An 18,933-nucleotide genomic window follows, 5' to 3' on the forward strand; every position below is an offset into this window, starting at 1 on the left:
AAGGATAAGCATAATGCAATTCTTATTCTTGTTTCATAGAGTTTATTCAATTCCTTATTCCGGAGGTTCACCAAATTCTCGGTTTCTATTGCTTCATCTTTTCTTTTCCGGAGTTCCAAGCTCTCTCAATTTATTTCATCGCGAAGATCCATCTAGTCATTACAAGGATTCACCTTGTGTTTTTCAACTTCTCTTTTTTTTCTCGTTATCCTTTGGTTACCGGAGTTCTTCATGAAGGTTCTATATAATGGTTCATCAAGGATTTATATTCCTTCTCGAAGTGTTCGTCAAGATTCTTTTCTAAGGAGCTCAAGCATTCTTCATCTTGCTATCCGGAGTGCAATTCTTTCTTCTGTATTATTGGAGGTGGTATTATGCCATTCTTGATAATTTGAGTTCATCTTTCATGATTCACATGTTGTCAAGGATGAGATATTTTAAATCCATCATTTTCTTCATTGGAATTATCTTGGGTTATATTTCACCTAAAGCTTGCCTTTAAGGATTGTCGCTCTCATGGTGTTTATCAAGGACCCAAGTTCGTCTTTATCCTCTCGGTGATATACGTTCTCGTCTACTTGGTCATACCAATCCAATTCTTTTCCCGTGAGTGGAAGGTTTTCACCTCATAATTTGAGATGTATTCCATAATACCATATCAAGCTTATTATTTTCGTTGTTGGTTTTCCAACAACTCCGTTCAACCCTTCTCCTAAAGATGCCTTTTCAGGCTCTTTTGTAGCAGAAGTTGGCGTTGTCTTCTACATTCGTTTGTCTCAATTATCTTTACTCTACTCTTTCGTTCCGGAGGCATTGTGATCTTGCTCTCTGCAACCCATCTTCTTGTTTTGTCAGGATCGTGTTCTTTTCGTCCTTATCCTTTTAACCGGAGTGTCGTGCCTACTTTTCGAATTTTTCCCATTCTGCCAAGTTTTGCCTCCCTTCTCAGACGGAGTGCTGCTCAAATTACATCATTCTTAATCCTTCTCTATCTTGTTTTAACCGGAGTGGTTTCAATATACATCTTGCCCTTCAACCTCAAGGTTTTTCGCAATGTTCTTTGTCCCTCTTTTCTAACAAAGTGTTTTCAAATTTGTCATGTCCGTTATTATTTTTCTCGAAATGGCTTAACCTTTTCAAGGTTCTTTGGTTTCACTCGTTTGTCAAAGAAGCAACTTAGTTTTACCTCTTCTCTTTCTCTTCCGTTTTTCCCTCCGGTGCCATTCTAGATCTCGGGACGAGATCCTCTCGTAGTGGTGGAGTGTTGTGACGCCCCGAGACTGACGCGTCAGTTGCCCTTCCATTTATTTTAATTGTTGTCCTGTGTTTATTATGTTTGTTTTATTGTCATAATTGTTTTCCGTATTTCATTCTTATATGTTTATGCCATGATCATGTTGAGTGCCTTGTCTTTTTGCTTCTTGCATCATGTTCATCTTATATTATATTGCATTGCACCATGATCACCATGCCTTGTTTTGCATATGTAAGTGTTGTCGTGTGTTCCTGTGTGAACCCCTCTTATTCTTATTTCCACCTCATTTTTTTTGTTCATTGCGCATACCAGCAACAATTCATCAAGTTCACCCAAGTTTCTATCCCATCCAAACTTCTCCTTTTCCCTTTCTTTCAATTATTTCTCTAGTGATATTTTCTGCTCCAGATTAATGTTCAGAATATTTCTTTATTCCCTACACCATGCCAAGACCACCACCTCCAGTTTTCAAGTCTTTTGGAAGTGTTTTGGTTGGGCTAAGGATTTATTCAAGCTTGTTTGAATTTGCAGTCTCTAAAAAATTGCCAGAGCATTTTATTCAAATGCTGCATAATTCCTGACGTCCAGGGATATTTTGTTCTTTGTCTAATTCTTCTCAAACTCCATGGCCTTTTCTCTTTTGCATCTTTGGTTTGATTTAGCCAGAGAGTTTGTTTAAAAGGAAAAGGGCCTTAGCCGGGGCGCTGCATTTGGGCCTCCTCCTTCCTAGAGCCCAGCCAGCACTAGCGTGCCCTTCTCTCTCTCTCGCCGGTAAATTCTACAGGATCACCTAGGCGACCCCACCTGTCATCCCCTCACTCCTCACCTTTTCTTCCTCCTCCCACAGCTCTGTCTCTCGCAGTAAAAGGATGGGGCACATGGCCACCGCGGCGCCCTCGCCCGCGTGCCCCTCTATAAAGCCGCCCCGGGCCTCGCCCTAGGGTTTCCTTCTCCCTCCTTTTTCCCTCCTCGCGCCGCCATCTCTATTCCTCCCCTCTGTTTTTCCTTCTTCTTCAAGATCAGAGAGCACCACCGAGAGCAGAGAGATAAACCGTCGATGGCCATCGTCGTTCTCGCGGTTGGAGGGCCTCATGCTCGTCTTCGACATGTCGTCCTGCACCCCGTCACCCTCCTCGACCGATCCCCGCAGTTAGTTGGGCAGGAGCCTCCCCAACGCGCCTCCCTGCCGTCGCCGTCGCCATGGCCGGTCGAGCCAAGCCGAGCTCGAGCCCGGTGTCGTCCACATCATGGTGGCCTTCTTCTTCCTCCGGATCGACCCTTCGCACGACCTCCCTGAGCCGGATCGCCAAGTCCAGTGCCCGGTCGCCTCCCCTGCTTCCTCTGCTTCATGGTCCGAGCACCATCACCCGATCAGATCCTCGCCACGCCTCGAATCGGCCTCCTCGCACCCAACCGAGCTCACCTTCCGCAACCCCTCGGTGAGCCGCGTCGAATCCCCTCCTTTGCCGCTTCTTTGCATGCATGTAGTCACCGATCCCGTTGTGTCCGAGCTGTTATTACCGTGCTATTGCCATGGCCGTTTTGAGCAAGTTGATGCCTTGTTTGTTGCTCCCCCGCTTGCCTTTGCACTAGCACACCTTGCCAGACGCCGCTTCTGTCCACACTCACATAGCCGCCCCACTCATGTATTGCCCCGCACTCAAGCTCATCGCCGCTATAGCTGCAGCCTCGCCGCGCGGCCGAGATATGCTCGTTCTCGAGCCCCTGCTGCACCCACGCACACACGCACTTTCACTCCAGCAGCTGCTCCACTTGCACCCGCCGCACCTGCATCCAATCCCGCACCCCCGCTGGTGTTCTGCTGCACCCACAGCCGCCACTTTGCTTGTCTTCATTGCCGGCAAGTTGCTGCGTGTTCGCGGTCTTTCCAAGGCCGGGCGTTTGCCTGTTCAAAAGGATCTATGGCCCTCTAGTAACCAAAGCACCCAGTTAGGCCAGTTGGTCAGCGCTTTGCTCCTCTATGCAGGAGGTCAAGGGATCGACTCCCAGTTGGCCCCATTTTAGCTCTGTTTTCTTTTTTTTGCACACTCAACCGCCGGGCCAAATCTCCTAGTGGGCCGCTGCACTGTGTTGCCATCTGGCCCACATATGTTTTTTTATTCCTTCTCTGGTTTTAGTATTTTTCTAGTGCATGCATAATTACAGGAATGCCATCATTTTGAATTGCTATTAACTAAATATGCATGCATCCAAATTACACAAACAATATATGTAAAATGCTTAGAATTTTGTCTAGTTTCATAATATGTCACTTTCACCCATGTTTAAAATGCTTAAAATGGTGTTTGACTAAATTTGCTTCTATGCCATGTTAAAAATGATTTAATTCATAACTAAATAACCGTAACACGGATTTTAATAAACTTTATATGTAAATGGGGTGAAAAATGCCTAGTTTAACATGGTGGCATCACTTTGCATGTTTAACAACTCTAAAAATTGTGTTTACGGCAGAACAGCACCAAACCTAATATATGCATATGGGAATTTGCCGGAATTTGTTGTTCGTTGTTTCCGGCCTCATTTAACCTTGACTAGATAGGTAGTTTACATTTGCTTCACCCTCTTGCCATGTTTAACAACATTTAATATTGTTGGGTACATAAACGAGATCGAACTAAATAACTGATGTGGTGCTTCGTCAATATGCAACTCATTGCATATTGAGCACCACTTAATTTGTAGTTTTGGTTGTTGCACTTTGCCATGCCATGCCCTCTTTAAACCGGACATGCATCATACTTGTTTGCGCATCATGCCATGTCTATGTGGTGGTTGTTTACTATATTGTGTGCTTCTTTGCGGTGTTTGCTTCTTCGGGTTGGTTCCGGTAACGTCGCGTTTGTGAGGAACCGTTTGACTATGTCCGTTTGTCTTCTTCATGGACTCGTTCTTCTTCCTTGCTGGATCTCAGGCAAGATGATCATACCCTCGAAATCACCTCTATCTTTGCTTGCTAGTTGCTCGCTCTTTTGCTATGCCTATGTTGCGATACCTACCACTTGCTTATCATGCCTCCCATATTGTTGAACCAAGCCTCTAACCCACCTTGTCCTAGCAAACCGTTGTTTGGCTATGTTACCGCTTTGCTCAGCCCCTCTTATAGCGTTGTTAGTTGCAGGTGAAGATTGAAGTTTGTTCCTTGTTGGAACATGGAGATGTTGTTCCTTGTCGGAACATGTTTACTTGTTGGGATATCACTATATATCTTATTTAATTAATGCATCTATATACTTGGTAAAGGGTGGAAGGCTCGGCCTTATGCCTGGTGTTTTGTTCCACTCTTGCCGCCCTAGTTTCCGTCATATCGGTGTTATATTCCCGGATTTTTGTGTTCCTTATGCGGTTGGGTAATAATGGGAACCCCTTGACAGTTCGCCTTAAGTAAAGCTCTTCCAGCAATGCCCTACTTTGGTTTTACCATTTGCCTCCTAGCCTTTTTTTCTTTTCCCTTGGGAGTCGCGCTCCTGAGGGTCATCATTATTTTACCCCCCCCCCGGGCCAGTGCCCCTCTGAGTGTTGGTCCAACTGAGTGATTTCTGAGGCTACCAGGGGCAACTCTGGGCTGGCATACCCGACGTCTTGCTCATCCGGTGTGCCCTGAGAACGAGATATGTGCAGCTCCTATCGGGATTTGTCGGCACATCTGGGTGGTGTTGCTGGTTTAGTTTTACCCTGTCGAAATGTCTTGTAGAACCGGGATACCGAGTCTGATCGGAATGTCTCGGGAGGAGGTCTATTCCTTCGTTGACCGTGAGAGCTTGTGATGGGCTAAGTTGGGACACCCCTGCAGGGATTTGAACTTTCGAAAGCCGTGCCCGCGGTTATGGGCAGATGGGAATTTGTTAATGTCCGATTGTAGAAACACTGAATTTGACCTTAATTAAAATGAATCAACCGCGTGTGTAACCGTGATGGTCTCTTTCCGGCGGAGTTCGGGAAGTGAACATGGTGTTGGAGTTATGCTTGACGTAGGTTGTTCTAGGATCACTTCTTGATCATAGTTTCTCGATCATGCTTTGCCTTCTCTTCTCGCTCTCATTTGCGTATGTTAGCCACCATATATGCTAGTCGCTTGCTGCAGCTACTCCTCATCCCTTTTACCTTACCCATAAGCTTAAATAGTCTTGATCGCGAGGGTGCGAGATTGCTAAGTCCCTGTGGCTCACAGTTACTTCCAAAACCAGCTTGCAGGTGCCGATGAGTCCGTGCAGATGACGCAACCAAGCTGAGGAGGAGCTCGATGAAGATCTTGTCCTTTTTGTTGTTTCGTTCTAGTTGATCAGTAGTGGAGCCCAGTTGGGGTCGATCGGGGACCTTTGTCGCTTTTGGGGTTCTTCTTTTATTTTGGTTCCGTAGTCGGACCATGAGTTTATTTGGATGATGTAAGTGATGTATGTTTTTCCCCTATTGTATTACTTGGGTTGTGTGAAGATTACCTCACTTGCGACATTGCTTTCAATGCGGTTATGCCTCTAAGTCGTGCTTCGACACGTGGGAGATATAGCCGCATCGAGGGTGTTACACTTCAAGAACTAACCTCCCCTGCAATGGCGCCAGAAAAGAGATTGCTGTCTACTACACAACCTTCTTCTTGCAGACGTTGTTGGGCCTTCAATTGCATAGGTTTGTAGGACAGTAGAAAATTTCCCTCAAGTGGATGACCTAAGGTTTATCAATCCATGGGAGGCGTAGGATGAAGATGTTCTCTCTCAAACAACCCTACAACCAAATAATGAAGAGTCTCTTGTGTCCCCAACACACCCAATACAATGGTAAATTGTATAGGTGCACTAGTTCGGCGAAGAGATGGTGATACAAGTGCAATATGTATGGTAGATATAGGTTTTTGTAATCTGAAAATATAAAAACAGCAAGGTAACTAATGATAAAAGTGAGCGAAAGCGGTATTGCAATGCTAGGAAACAAGGCCTATGGTTCATACTTTCACTAGTGCAAGTTCTCTCAACAATAATAACATAATTTGATCATATAACTATCTCTCAACATGCAACAAAGAGTCACTCCAAAGTCACTAATAGCAGAGAACAAACGAAGATATTATTGTAGGGTACGAAACCGCCTCAAATTATCCTTTTTGATCGATCTATTCAAGAGTCCGTAGTAACATAACACGAAGCTATTCTTTCTGTTCAGTCTATCCTAGAGTTCATACTAGAATGACACCTTAAGACACAAATCAAGAAAAACCCTAATGTAACCTAGATACTCCAATATCACCTCAAGTATCCGTGGGTATGGTTATACGATATGCATCACACAATCTCAGATTCATCTATTCAACCAACACAAAGAACTTGAAAGAGTGCCCCAAAGTTTCTACCGGAGAGTTAAGACGAAAATGTGTGCCAACCACTATGCATAAGTTCACAAGGTCACAGAACTCACAAGTTGATCACCAAAACATATATCAAGTGGATCACATGGGTATCCCATTGTCACCATAGATAAGCACATGCAAGGCATACATCAAGTGTTCTCAAATCCTTAAAGACTCAATCCGATAAGATAACTTCAAAGGGAAAACTCAATTCATCACAAGGAGATAGAGGGGGAGAAACATCATAAGATCCAACTATAATAGCAAAGCTCATGGTACATCAAGATCGTGCCATATCAAGAACACAAGAGAGAGAGATCAAACCATAACTACTGGTACATACCCTCAGCCCCGAGGGTCAACTACTCCCTCCTCGCCATGGGGAGCGCCGGAATGATGAAGATGGCCACCGGTGATGGATCCTCCCTCCGGAAGGGTGTCAGAATAGGATCCCAATTGGATTTTGGTGGCTATAGAGGCTTATGGCAGCGGAACTCCCGATCTCATTATTTTCTGGAGATTTCTGTATTTATAGGAATTTTTGGCGTCGGGAACAAGTCAAGGGAGTCCCCTAGTCGTCCATGAGATAGTGCGGCGCGCCTAGGGGGTAGGGCGCGCCCCCACCCTCGTGGATGGCCCGGGACTCTCCTCGCCCAACTCTTTTACTCCAGGGGCTTCTTTTGGTCCATAAAAAATCATCAAAATTTGGCACATCAATTGGACTCCGTTTGGTATGCCTTTTCTGTTAAACTCAAAACCAAGGAAAAAACAGAAACTGGCACTCAGATCTAGTTTAATAGGTTAGTCCCAAATATCATATATGTAACATCCCAAATTTTCAATTTGGAATGTTATACATTAGAGCATCATGCATATCATATTTTATTTTGCATTTTGATTGATCCTAGAAATTCTACGCAACTCAATAACCCACGGAGATATTTGGGGATTTCGTTATTTTCATATTTGAGTTTTCTCAAATTTTGAGAATAGGATCATTTGATTTTATTTATTTTATCATCAGTTATTTCTATTACAAAAATATGAGAGAGGGAATAAAATGACTTTCCCAAAATAGAGAAATATTGAGGATTTAATAATAAAATCAAATAAGATTTTATTTCGGAGTTTTTCGGTGTTTTATTTGAATTTAGGAAAAAAGTGCGTTTTTCAAAATTGCATTTAGGGCCCAAATAAATGTTCACCTTGTGCGGCTTGATTTTAGAAGCCCGCGAAAATTTATTTCGGAATTTTTGGAGTCCGTTTAGTATATCTTTTTATTTTTCTTCCCAGCGGAATAACTAAAAAAACAAACCGACTTCGGGCCGTACCCGAGGGGGACACCGCCCGGGGGCAGCCTTTAAATAGCGCCGCCCCGAGCCGCCCCAGCCCATCAGCCCTGCCTCGATCCGCGCACGCCGCCGCCACCGCCGACGATCCCGCCGCCCGAGGTTCGTCGCGCCTCGTTTTCCGTGCCGAAAAAAAGAAAAAAAAGAGAAAAAAATTCGGCGTTCGTCGTTTTTCTTTTTCTCGGATTAAATCCGCGATTTTTCTGATCGCGATTCCTGATCCGATTTTCGTTTTAGTTTAACTTTTCGCTCGTTTATCGGAATCAGGCGATTCAAGCGCCTAGGGATTCATCTTGAAACCCTCTACCCGTTTAACCAACTTAAACAAATTTTGTGCTACTGTAAAATTTGCCCTAGATCCAGATTACTAGAACGAAGTTGTTTTCTTTCGCCGTTTGTTTTTCGTTGCTTCGTTCGATTTGATTCTTTTTGCCAACCGGAGTTCTTAAGTTGAACCTTCTGGTTAGATCTCTTATTTGAGTTTTACCTGTGCATTAGATGAGTACTTATTGTAAGCTTGTTTGTTTGTTTGCGATAGAGTACCCGGAGTGCGCCGCCTGTTACTTCGAATCGTTAGGTTTCGCAGATCATCAGCAAGGCAAGTAACACTTTAACCATACCTTTTCTACTACCCAGTTTTATTGCATTAGACCAATCCTCACACATTGCATGATTAGGATCTAATTAAATTGTGGGATGGGAAGTAGATGAGGTAGTACCTATTACCTGTTATTATCAAACGTTTGGGAGTTACTTCTATGTTTGCTTATTATGCCATGCTATGCTAGTAGACGTGGATTGGGTGAGTGATATCCATGATAGATGTGAGATTGTTAATTAATGGTTTATCTAAGGTGGCAACTTAAACACACATCTGGGTGGATTGAGGCACCTGGGTATTCCAGGACTTTCCTATTTTCTTTTGGACCGCCACCCAGGCTCAAAGGGATCATGAGACTATTCATACTAGAAACTTCCGTGTGCAGCCACAAGCTATTATGGGCTCTAGCATAGTTGACTAATTTGTGCGAACTCTTAAAGTGGTAGACTAGCAGATGTAGGGGATGTAGGTGGTACGGTCTACCCGATCGTAAGGTGCTAGTGCTTCTGAAAGACTATGTCTCGGTCATCCGTCTTCTCAAACACCATGTAGTGCGAGAAACCAAACGGAGGCGATCGAGTCTTGTGGGGAAAAGTGCGCAAACCTCTGCAGTGTGTAATAAACTAATCATGGTTAGCCGTGTCCCCGGTTATGGACATCCTGAGTATCTAGTACTTGGATTTTCATGTCAATCTCAACATGTTACTCTAAACTAATTTTGTTGGGTTATGTTTAATGATGATGCTTAATTGGGATTGAGAATGCTGTCAACCATTCTCAATGTTTAACAACCACCATGATAGTAATTAAATCTATTCCTTTGAAGTAGGGAAAAATTGGCTTTACGCAAAACTGTAACCATAGAGCTTTCCACCAGCCAAATATGCATATAGTATAGCTGTTTCATTCCATTACTCTCTATGTGTTACATTGCCAGCATATTCCATGTGCTGACCCGTTTCGGGCTGCAACATTAATGTTGTAGACTTTTCAGACGATGATTAAGGAGTTTTTATGTCGTGGTTCTATACTCAGTGATGCCGTTGGAGTTGATGGACTCACTTATCTTCCAAGTCTTCCGCTGTTATCGTTATTAGATGGCCTTAAGCCATATTTATTGTAACAAGTTCTCTTTTGAGACACTCGATGTAATAAGTGTGTGATTGCTACTCTGCTATAAATCCTCCGAGTACTGTGTGGTGTCAGCATTACTGATCTAGGGATGACACCGGAGCACAGAGATCAGACTGTTTGAGGTCTAGTCGCTACAGAGATGGTATCAGAGCACACGCTGACTGTAGGACATGACCACTAAGCACAAGACCTAGATCACTATTCACTCTCTTCTCTCCTGACTTCTCATCTTTTCTACTCTTTAGGATGGCGGATGCAAGGAACAAGTTCACACAACCGGATGAAGATACACCCTTTGGACGTCACTTGAAGGAAGTCACTAGATACCTGAACATAGGAGTACCAAGCTTCACGGGAACCTACAACACCACTTTACCTGAAGAAGAGCGCTGGATGATTCAAGTTCAAGTTCCAGGAAGGACGTTCATGCCAGTCACTGAGCCCATAGAATTTTCTTTTGATGCACCAACTTGGAGTCTAGGAAAGAGCATGGCAGCTCACATCGCCATGGGACGCATTGGAGAAGTCTACCGCAAGGATCTCAAGGATACTATCTACCAGATTTGTGGGCGCCGAGATAAACACTTGGAGATGATCAGCACCAGGAAGGATAGATCAATTGCAGCTTTTATCCAGGAGCTAAACCAACACATTCGACGACAGGAGAACCAGATGTGCGCCGACATGATAGATCTGAAGAAGGCAAAGACTAGAATCAAGGAATTGGAGGAAGAACTCAAGGCTACACGTGAAGATTATGAAGAAGAAATTGAAGTATTGGTGGAGAAGAATGACGACCTAATCAAGAAGATTGGAATATTTATGGGAGGCCTTACGCCAGTAGATGAAGACGAAGAACCCAAGGAAATTAGCCCGGAAGACTACATCATCATCGACGGCACCGACTCGGAAGCAGATAGTAGCGATGATGACTATGTTGATGAAGCCGGAGCAGATATCATGGAGTCAACGACCGTAGAATATTTCTAGTAGACCACCTCATTAGTAGTAGTAGTCCACCATGTAAATATAGTAGTTCGAGCACTTTTGCGATAGGTAGATCGATTGTATGCCCTTGTTTGATTGATTGAAGTGAATTGTTTGTTTTTGCCTCATGTGCATATGGGTAGTGTTTTCTCTTTAGACCCCCTCTATTCCTATATCTCATCTTTTCTAAACCCTCAGATGCCTCCGAGACGTGACCCCGGTTTTGCCTTTCCACCAGAGCTCACCTAGTTGATCCAGCAGCAAAACACATTGATGCAGTTGCTAGTCCAGAATCAGAATCAGGGGAACAACAACAACAACCCACCACCACCACCACCTGTTGACCACTTAGCGCGTTTTCTTAAGCTGAATCCGCCGGTGTTTTCCAGTAGCAACGAGCCGATAGTAGCAGAAGATTGGCTCGGCAAGACAGCTAGGGAATTGACCATAGCAGGATGCACAGATGCGGAGAAGGTGAAGTTTGCCGCACATCAGCTAGAAGGACCCACAGCATCATGGTGGGAGAATTTCCCAACCACTTTCCCTGTAGACACTGTCACATGGGACTAGTTTCAGCAGGCTTTTCGTACTGCACACGTTTCAGCAGGAGCTATGGCCATGAAGAAGCGTGAGTTTCGCAACTTGCGCCAAGGAGGAAGGACAGTTGGCCAATATGTGGAGGAATTTAGTAAGCTAGCACGTTATGCCCCAGATGACGTCGCTACGGATGCAGCTAAGCAGGAGAAGTTTCTGGAAGGACCGAATGATGAGTTGAGCATGCAGTTGATGGTAGCAACCTTCAACAACTACCAGGAGTTGGTAGATCGTGCTCTTATGATTGAAGGGAAGCAGCAGCAAATTGAGAATCGCAAGAGGAAGTATGGACAAGGAAAGTACAATTCAGGAGCTCGGCAGAAGCCACGTTTTAACCCTAGACCGGGAGGACATTTTCAGCATACCCATGGAGGAGGTAGCTCGCACAATCACAATGGCACCAAGAATGGTAATGGCAATGGAGGAAGCAACGGCCAGAATCGCACCAACCCCTCAACCCCAGCCAAGAAGGACCTAAGCCAAGTCACTTGTTTTAAGTGTTCGAAGACCAGACATAATGCCAATGAATGTCCTGAATTGCAAAATGGAAATAGCAATGGAAGTTCTGGGAAGAAGCCGAACCCTTTTAACAGGGGATAGGTAAACCACGTTAGCGTGGAGGAGGTTGAAGCTCAGCCCGATGCAGTAATAGGTAAGTTTTTGGTTAAGTCATTTACTGCACTCATTCTTTTTGATACTGGTGCATCGCATTCATACATCTCAAGGGGATTTGTGGATAAGTATAACCTACTAACCCAAGCCCTTAGGTCACCCATGTTAGTAACCTCGCCCGGAGCAGAGTATGTGGCTAGTCTATGGTGTGATCGGTTACCATTAAGGATTGGTAACTATGTTTTTCCCTCAGACCTAATAGTATTGGAATCCCAAGGATTGGATGTGATATTAGGCAAGGATTGGTTATCAAAGTATGAAGGGAATATTGAATGTGCTAGTAAGTCAATTTTGCTTACCACCCCAGAAGGGAGAAGGATCAAGTATGTATCCCGGCATGTGCCAAAGAGGACTCAAGTAAATTGCCTAACATGAGTTGTGCAGGAGGAAGTACCAGTGGTAAGGGATTTCCCTGATATATTTCCAGAGGAGTTGCCAGGCATGCCACCGGATAGAGATATCGAGTTTTTGATTGAGCTATTGCCAGGCACAGGTCCAATATCAAAGAGACCATATAGGATGCTAGCAAAGGATTTGGTGGACATTAAGAAGCAGATTAAGGAGTTACTGGATAAAGGATATATTCGCCCAAGTTCTTCGCCTTGGGGATCGCCAGTACTTGCTAGTGGAGAAGAAGGATGGATCGTTAAGGATGGTTTTCGATTATCGAGGATTGAATGAAGTAACGATCAAGAACAAGTACCCACTACCTATGATCAACGATCTGTTTGATCGATTGCAAGGAGCTAAGGTATTTTCCAAGATCGATCTGCGATCAGGATACCACCAGTTGAAGATTCGAGAACATGATATTCCTAAGACAGCTTTTACCACCAGGTATGGGCTGTATGAGTATACCGTTATGTCATTTGGTCTAACTAACGCACCTGCCTATTTTATGAACATGATGAACAAAGTGTTTATGGAGTTTTTGGATAAGTTCGTCGTAGTGTTCATTGATGATATCCTGGTTTATTCGAAGAATGAAGAGGAACATAAGGAGCATTTGTGTTCGGTACTTCGAAAGCTCAGAGAACATCAATTATATGCCAAGTTCAGCAAATGTGAGTTTTGGTTGAAGGAAGTAGGATTCCTCAGACACGTTATATCTGGATAAGGTATAGCAGTAGATCCCGCTAAAGTTGAAACCGTGACCAAGTGGGAAGCCCCAACAACAGTTGGAGAGGTCCGGAGTTTTCTTGGACTTGCAGGATACTACCGGAGATTTATTGAGAATTTCTCAAAGATTGTGAAGCCTATGACTGAGTTGTTGAAGAAAGATACCAAGTTCATATGGAAAGAGGAATGTGAGGCTAGTTTCCAGTAGTTGAAGAAACGTTTGGTTACCTCACCAGTGTTGATTTTGCCAGACCAGACCAAAGATTATGAGGTGTATTGTGATGCTTCACGTCGAGGACTTGGAGCAGTGCTTATGCAGGAAGGGAGAGTTGTTTCATATGCCTCAAGACAACTGAAGCCTCATGAGTTGAATTATGCTAGGCATGATTTGGAGTTAGCAGCCGTAGTGCATGCATTGAAGACATGGAGACATTTTCTCATTGGAAATCATTGTGAGGTGTACATGGATCATAAGAGTTTGAAGTACATTTTCACGCAGAAGGAGTTGAATCTCAGACAAAGGAGATGGTTGGAGCTTATCAAGGATTATGATATGAAATTGCATTATCATCCTGGAAAGGCTAATGTAGTAGCAGACGCATTAAGCCGCAAGAGCCATGTCAATACGTTAATGACGGGAGAACTACCAATGGAGTTAGCAGATAATCTTCGTGAACTATGTGTGGAAATAGTTCCGAGAGGCTATGTAGCAGCATTGGAGATTCAGTCAACTTTGATAGATAGAATCAGAGAAGCTCAGAAAGCTGACAAAGAGATTGCCGCTATAAAGGAGAAACTGAGCAAAGGAAAAGCTAAAGGATTTCGTGACGATGAGCACGACACCCTATGGTTTGAAGACAGTGTTTACGTGCCCAATGACCCGGAGATCAGGAAGTTGATACTGCAAGAGGCACACGACTCACCATATTCGATTCACCCAGGAAACACTAAGATGTATTTGGATTTGAAGGGTATTTTCTGGTGGACCGGAATGAAGAAGGATATTGCGGAGTATGTAGAAGTTTGTGATGTATGCCAAAGAGTAAAGGCAGAGCATCAGAAGCCAGCAGGATTGTTACAACCATTGCCGATACCCGAATGGAAGTGGGATAAGTTAGGCATGGATTTTATCACGGGATTGCCCAGGACTCGTTCAGGCTATGACTCTATTTGGGTTGTAGTCGATCGATTGACGAAAGTAGCTCATTTCATCCCAGTAAAGACCACTTACACCAGTGCTAAGTTGGCAAAGATATACATGACCAGAATAGTATGTCTGCATGGAGTTCCGAGGAGTATAGTATCAGATAGAGGAACCCAGTTGACCTCAAAGTTCTGGAAGCAGTTGCACGAAACTTTGGGTACCAGGCTAGAATTTAGTACAACTTTTCATCCACAGAGAGATGGACAGACCGAGAGAGTCAATCAAATTTTGGAGGATATGCTGAGAGCTTGTGCGCTAGATTATGGATCTAGTTGGGACGATAATTTGCCATATGCAGAGTTCTCTTACAACAACAGTTACCAAACCAGTTTGAAGATGGCCCCTTTCGAAGCTTTGTACGGAAGGAGGTGCAGGACACCGCTGTCATGGGACGAAGTTGGAGACCGCCAGTTGTTTGGACCTGACTTGATTAAAGAGTCTGAACGGAAGGTGAAGTTGATTCGCGATAGGCTCAGGGTAGACCAGTCCAGATAGAAGAGTTATGCGGATTCTAAACGCAAGGAGACAGTTTATGAAGTTGGAGATAGAGCTTATCTTCGAATATCTCCACTTCGGGGAACAAAGCGTTTTGGAGTTAAAGGGAAGTTAGCACCACGATTTGTAGGACCCTATTGAGTTTTGGAGCGTATGGGAGAAGTAGCCTACAAGTTGGAATTGCCCGAAGGATTGTCAGGAGTACATGATGTGTTCCACGTTTCTCAGTTAAAGAAATGTCATGCGGAGATGGCTGATATACCGTTGAGAGACACAGTGCCTTTGGAAACTATTCAGTTGGATACCGATTTGACCTACGAGGAGAAACCAGTCAAGATTCTCGAGTTTGCCAGCCGAGTTACTCGCAGCAAGGTTATTAAGTTTTGCAAAGTTCAGTGGATCCACCACACGGAGGATGAAGCCACCTGGGAACGAGAGGAAGATTTGCTTAAGGACAAACCTCACCTATTTTCTAGCCAACCCGAATCTCGAGGGCGAGATTCATCTTAAGGGGGGTAGGTTTGTAACATCCCAAATTTTCAATTTGAAATGTTATACATTAGAGCATCATGCATATCATATTTTATTTTGCATTTTGGTTGATCCTAGAAATTCTACGCAACTCAATGACCCACGGAGAGAGTTGGGGATTTCGTTAGTTTCATATTTGAGTTTTCTCAAATTTTGAGGATAGGATCATTTGATTTTATTTATTTTATCATCAATTATTTCTATTACAAAAATATGAGAGAGGGAATAAAATTACTTTCCCAAAATAGAGAAATATTGAGGATTTAATAATAAAATAAAATAAGATTTTATTTTGGAGTTTTTCGGTGTTTTATTTGAATTTAGGACAAAGTGTGTTTTTCAAAGTTGCATTTAGGGCCCAAATAAATATTCACCTTGTGCGGCTTGATTTTAGAAGCCCGAGAAAATTTATTTCGGAATTTTTGGAGTCCGTTTAGTATTTCTTTTTATTTTTCTTCCGAGCGGAATAATTAAAAAAAGAACCGACTTCGGGCCGTACCCGAGCGGGACACCGCCCGAGGGCAGCCTTTAAATAGTGCCGCCCGAGCCGCCCCAGCCCATAAGCCCCGCCTCGATCCATGCGCGCGCCGTCGCCGCCGATGATCCCGCCGCCCGAGGTTCGTCGTGCCTCGTTTTCCGTGCCAAAAAGAAAGAAAAAAAAAGAGAAAAAAATTCCGTGTTTGTCGTTTTTCTTTTTCTCGGATTAAATCTGCGATTTTTCTGATCACGATTCCTGATCCGATTTTCGTTTCAGTTTAACTTTTCGCTCGTTTATCGGAATCAGGCGATTCAAGCACCTAGGGATTCGTCTCGAAACCCTCTACCCGTTTAACCAACTTAAACAAGTTTTTGCTACTGTAAAATTTACCCTAGATCTAGATTACTAGAACGAAGTTGTTTTCTTTCGCCGTTTGTTTTTCGTTGCTTCGTTCGATTTGATTCTTTTTGCCAACCGGAGTTCTTAAGTTGAACCTTCTGGTTAGATCTCTTATTTGAGTTTTACCTGTGCATTAGATGAGTACTTATTGTAAGCTTGTTTGTTTGTGATAGAGTACCCGGAGTGCGCCGCCTATTACTTCGAATCGTTAGGTTTCGCGGATCATCAGCAAGGCAAGTAACACTTTGATCATACCTTTTCTACTATCCAGTTTTATTGCATTAGACCAATCCTCACACATTGCATGATTAGGATCTAATTAAATTGTGGGATGGGAAGTAGATGAGGTAGTACCTATTACCTGTTATTATCAAACGTTTGGGAGTTACTTCTACGTTTGCTTATTATGCCATGCTATGCTAGTAGACGTGGATTGGGTGAGTGATATCCATGACAGATGTGAGATTGTTAATTAATGGTTTATCTAAGGTGGCAACTTAAACACACATCTGGGTGGATTGAGGCACCTGGGTATTCCAGGACTTGCCTGTTTTCTTTTAGACCGCCACCTAGGCTCAAAGGGATCATGAGACTATTCATACTAGAAACTTCCGTGTGCAGCCACAAGCTATTATGGGCTCTAGTATAGTTGACTAAGTTGTGCGAACTCTTACAGTGGTAGACTAGCAGATGTAGTGGATGTAGGTGGTACGGTCTACCCGATCGTAAGGTGCTAGCGCTTCTGAAAGACTATGTCTTGGTCATCCGTCTTCTCAAACACCATGTAGTGCGAGAAACCAAACGGAGGCGATCGAGTCTTGTGGGGAAAAGTGCGCAAACCTCTGCAGTGTGTAATAAACTAATCATGGTTAGCCGTGTCCCCGGTTATGGACATCCTGAGTATCTAGTACTTGGATTTTCATGTGAATCTCAACATGTTACTCTAAAATTAATTTTGTTGGGTTATGTTTAATGATGATGCTTAATTGGGATTGAGAATGCTGTCAACCATTCTCAATGTTTAACAACCACCATGATAGTAATTAAATCTATTCCTTTGAAGTAGGGAAAAATTGGCTTTTCGCAAAACTGTAACCATAGAGATTTCCACCAGACAAATATGCATATAGTATAGTTGTTTCATTCCATTACTCTCTATTTGTTACATTGCCAGCATATTCCATGTGCTGACCCGTTTTGGGCTGCAACGTTAATGTTTCAGACTTTTCAGACGACGATTAAGGAGTTTTTAGGTCGTGGTTCTATACTCAGTGATGCCGTTGGAGTTGATGAACTCACTTATCTTCCAAGCCTTCCGCTGTTATCATTATTAGATGGCCTTAAGCCATATTTATTGTAATAAGTTCTCTTTTGAGACACTCGATGTATTAAGTGTGTGATTGCTACTCTGCTATAAATCCTCCGAGTACTGTGTGGTGTCAGCATTACTGATCCAGGGATGACACCGGAGCACAGAGATCAGACTGTTTGAGGTCTGGTCGCTACAATATAAAATAGCATATAAAACATCCTAGATGGATAATATAAGAGCATGGAACAATCGAAAATTATAGATACATTGGAGACGCATCATTAGTTCTTCCAACAACTCCATTTTAACCTTCTTGGAAGGGTACTTTCCTAGTTCATTGGTGGAAGAAGTTGTCTTTTTCTTCTCCATTCTGTGATTCCAATGATCTATGTTCTTTCATTTCTACCGGAGGCATTTTGATATTGCTCTCTTCACTCATCATCTCGAATTGAGGATCGTGTTCTTTTTGTGCTTATCCTTTTAACCAGAGTGTTGTGTCATCTCTTCAAGTTCTTTTCATCTTATCAAGTCTTGCATCTCTTTTCAACTGGAGTGCTATCATATTTGTTCTTCCCTGTTCCTTGTTTATTTCGTTTCAACCAGAGTCGTTTCAATTCCTTCTTCTCCATTGTGCTCGGCATTCATAGTTTTGCAACCTCCAAGGTTCACATGGTGTTCCTTGTTCCTCTTTCCTAACGGAGTGATTTCAACTTCATTCATATCCCTTGTATTTTTTTCTTTCCAATTGTTTAACCTCACGAGGTTATTTGGTTTCACTAGTTTGTACAAGAAGCAACTTAGTTTACCTCTCCTCTTCCTTTTCTGCTTCTCTCCGATGCCATTTTAGATCTCAGGACGAGATCCTCTTGTAGTGGTGGAGTGTTGTAACGCCCCGAGTCCGATGCGCCAGGTGTCTTCCAGTTATTCGCCATCGTAGACATGTCATTCGCTTGTGTGTTGCATCTTGCCATGTCATCATGCGCATCGCACCGACACTCTGTTGCCGTCATGTTTTCAAAACATGCATCCGCCCGGGTTTCCCCCAGTTCTCTCCGTTGTCCATTCTGAGCCCAGCACACTTCCACGCGCCCGCGGCACCTCCGAAATATTATTTTATAAGTGGCCGGAGAATGTTCTTGGAATGGGACGAAAGTTGGCGTGTGGTCTTATTATAGTGTAGATAGACCGCCTGTCAAGTTTCGTCGCATTCGGAGCTCGTTTGATAGACCAACCGTTAAACATATAGTGGCTTTATAGTCGATTTATTCGTCGGACGTTTCGGTCCCCGAAACTGCCGCCGGGCCTCTCCTTCTCTTCTCTCCTCTCAGTCCAACCCCTCTTCACAGCCCACCTATGGCCCAGCTATCCCCTCCTCCGCTTCAAGCCACACGATTGAGATCGTACGGTCTGAAAACGGACTAAAACCCCGCTTCTCTAGCCC

This window comes from Triticum urartu, chromosome 6A, assembly GCF_056163025.1.
Source record: "Triticum urartu cultivar PI428250 chromosome 6A, HENAU_Tu73, whole genome shotgun sequence".
In the NCBI taxonomy this organism is placed as follows: domain Eukaryota; kingdom Viridiplantae; phylum Streptophyta; class Magnoliopsida; order Poales; family Poaceae; genus Triticum; species Triticum urartu.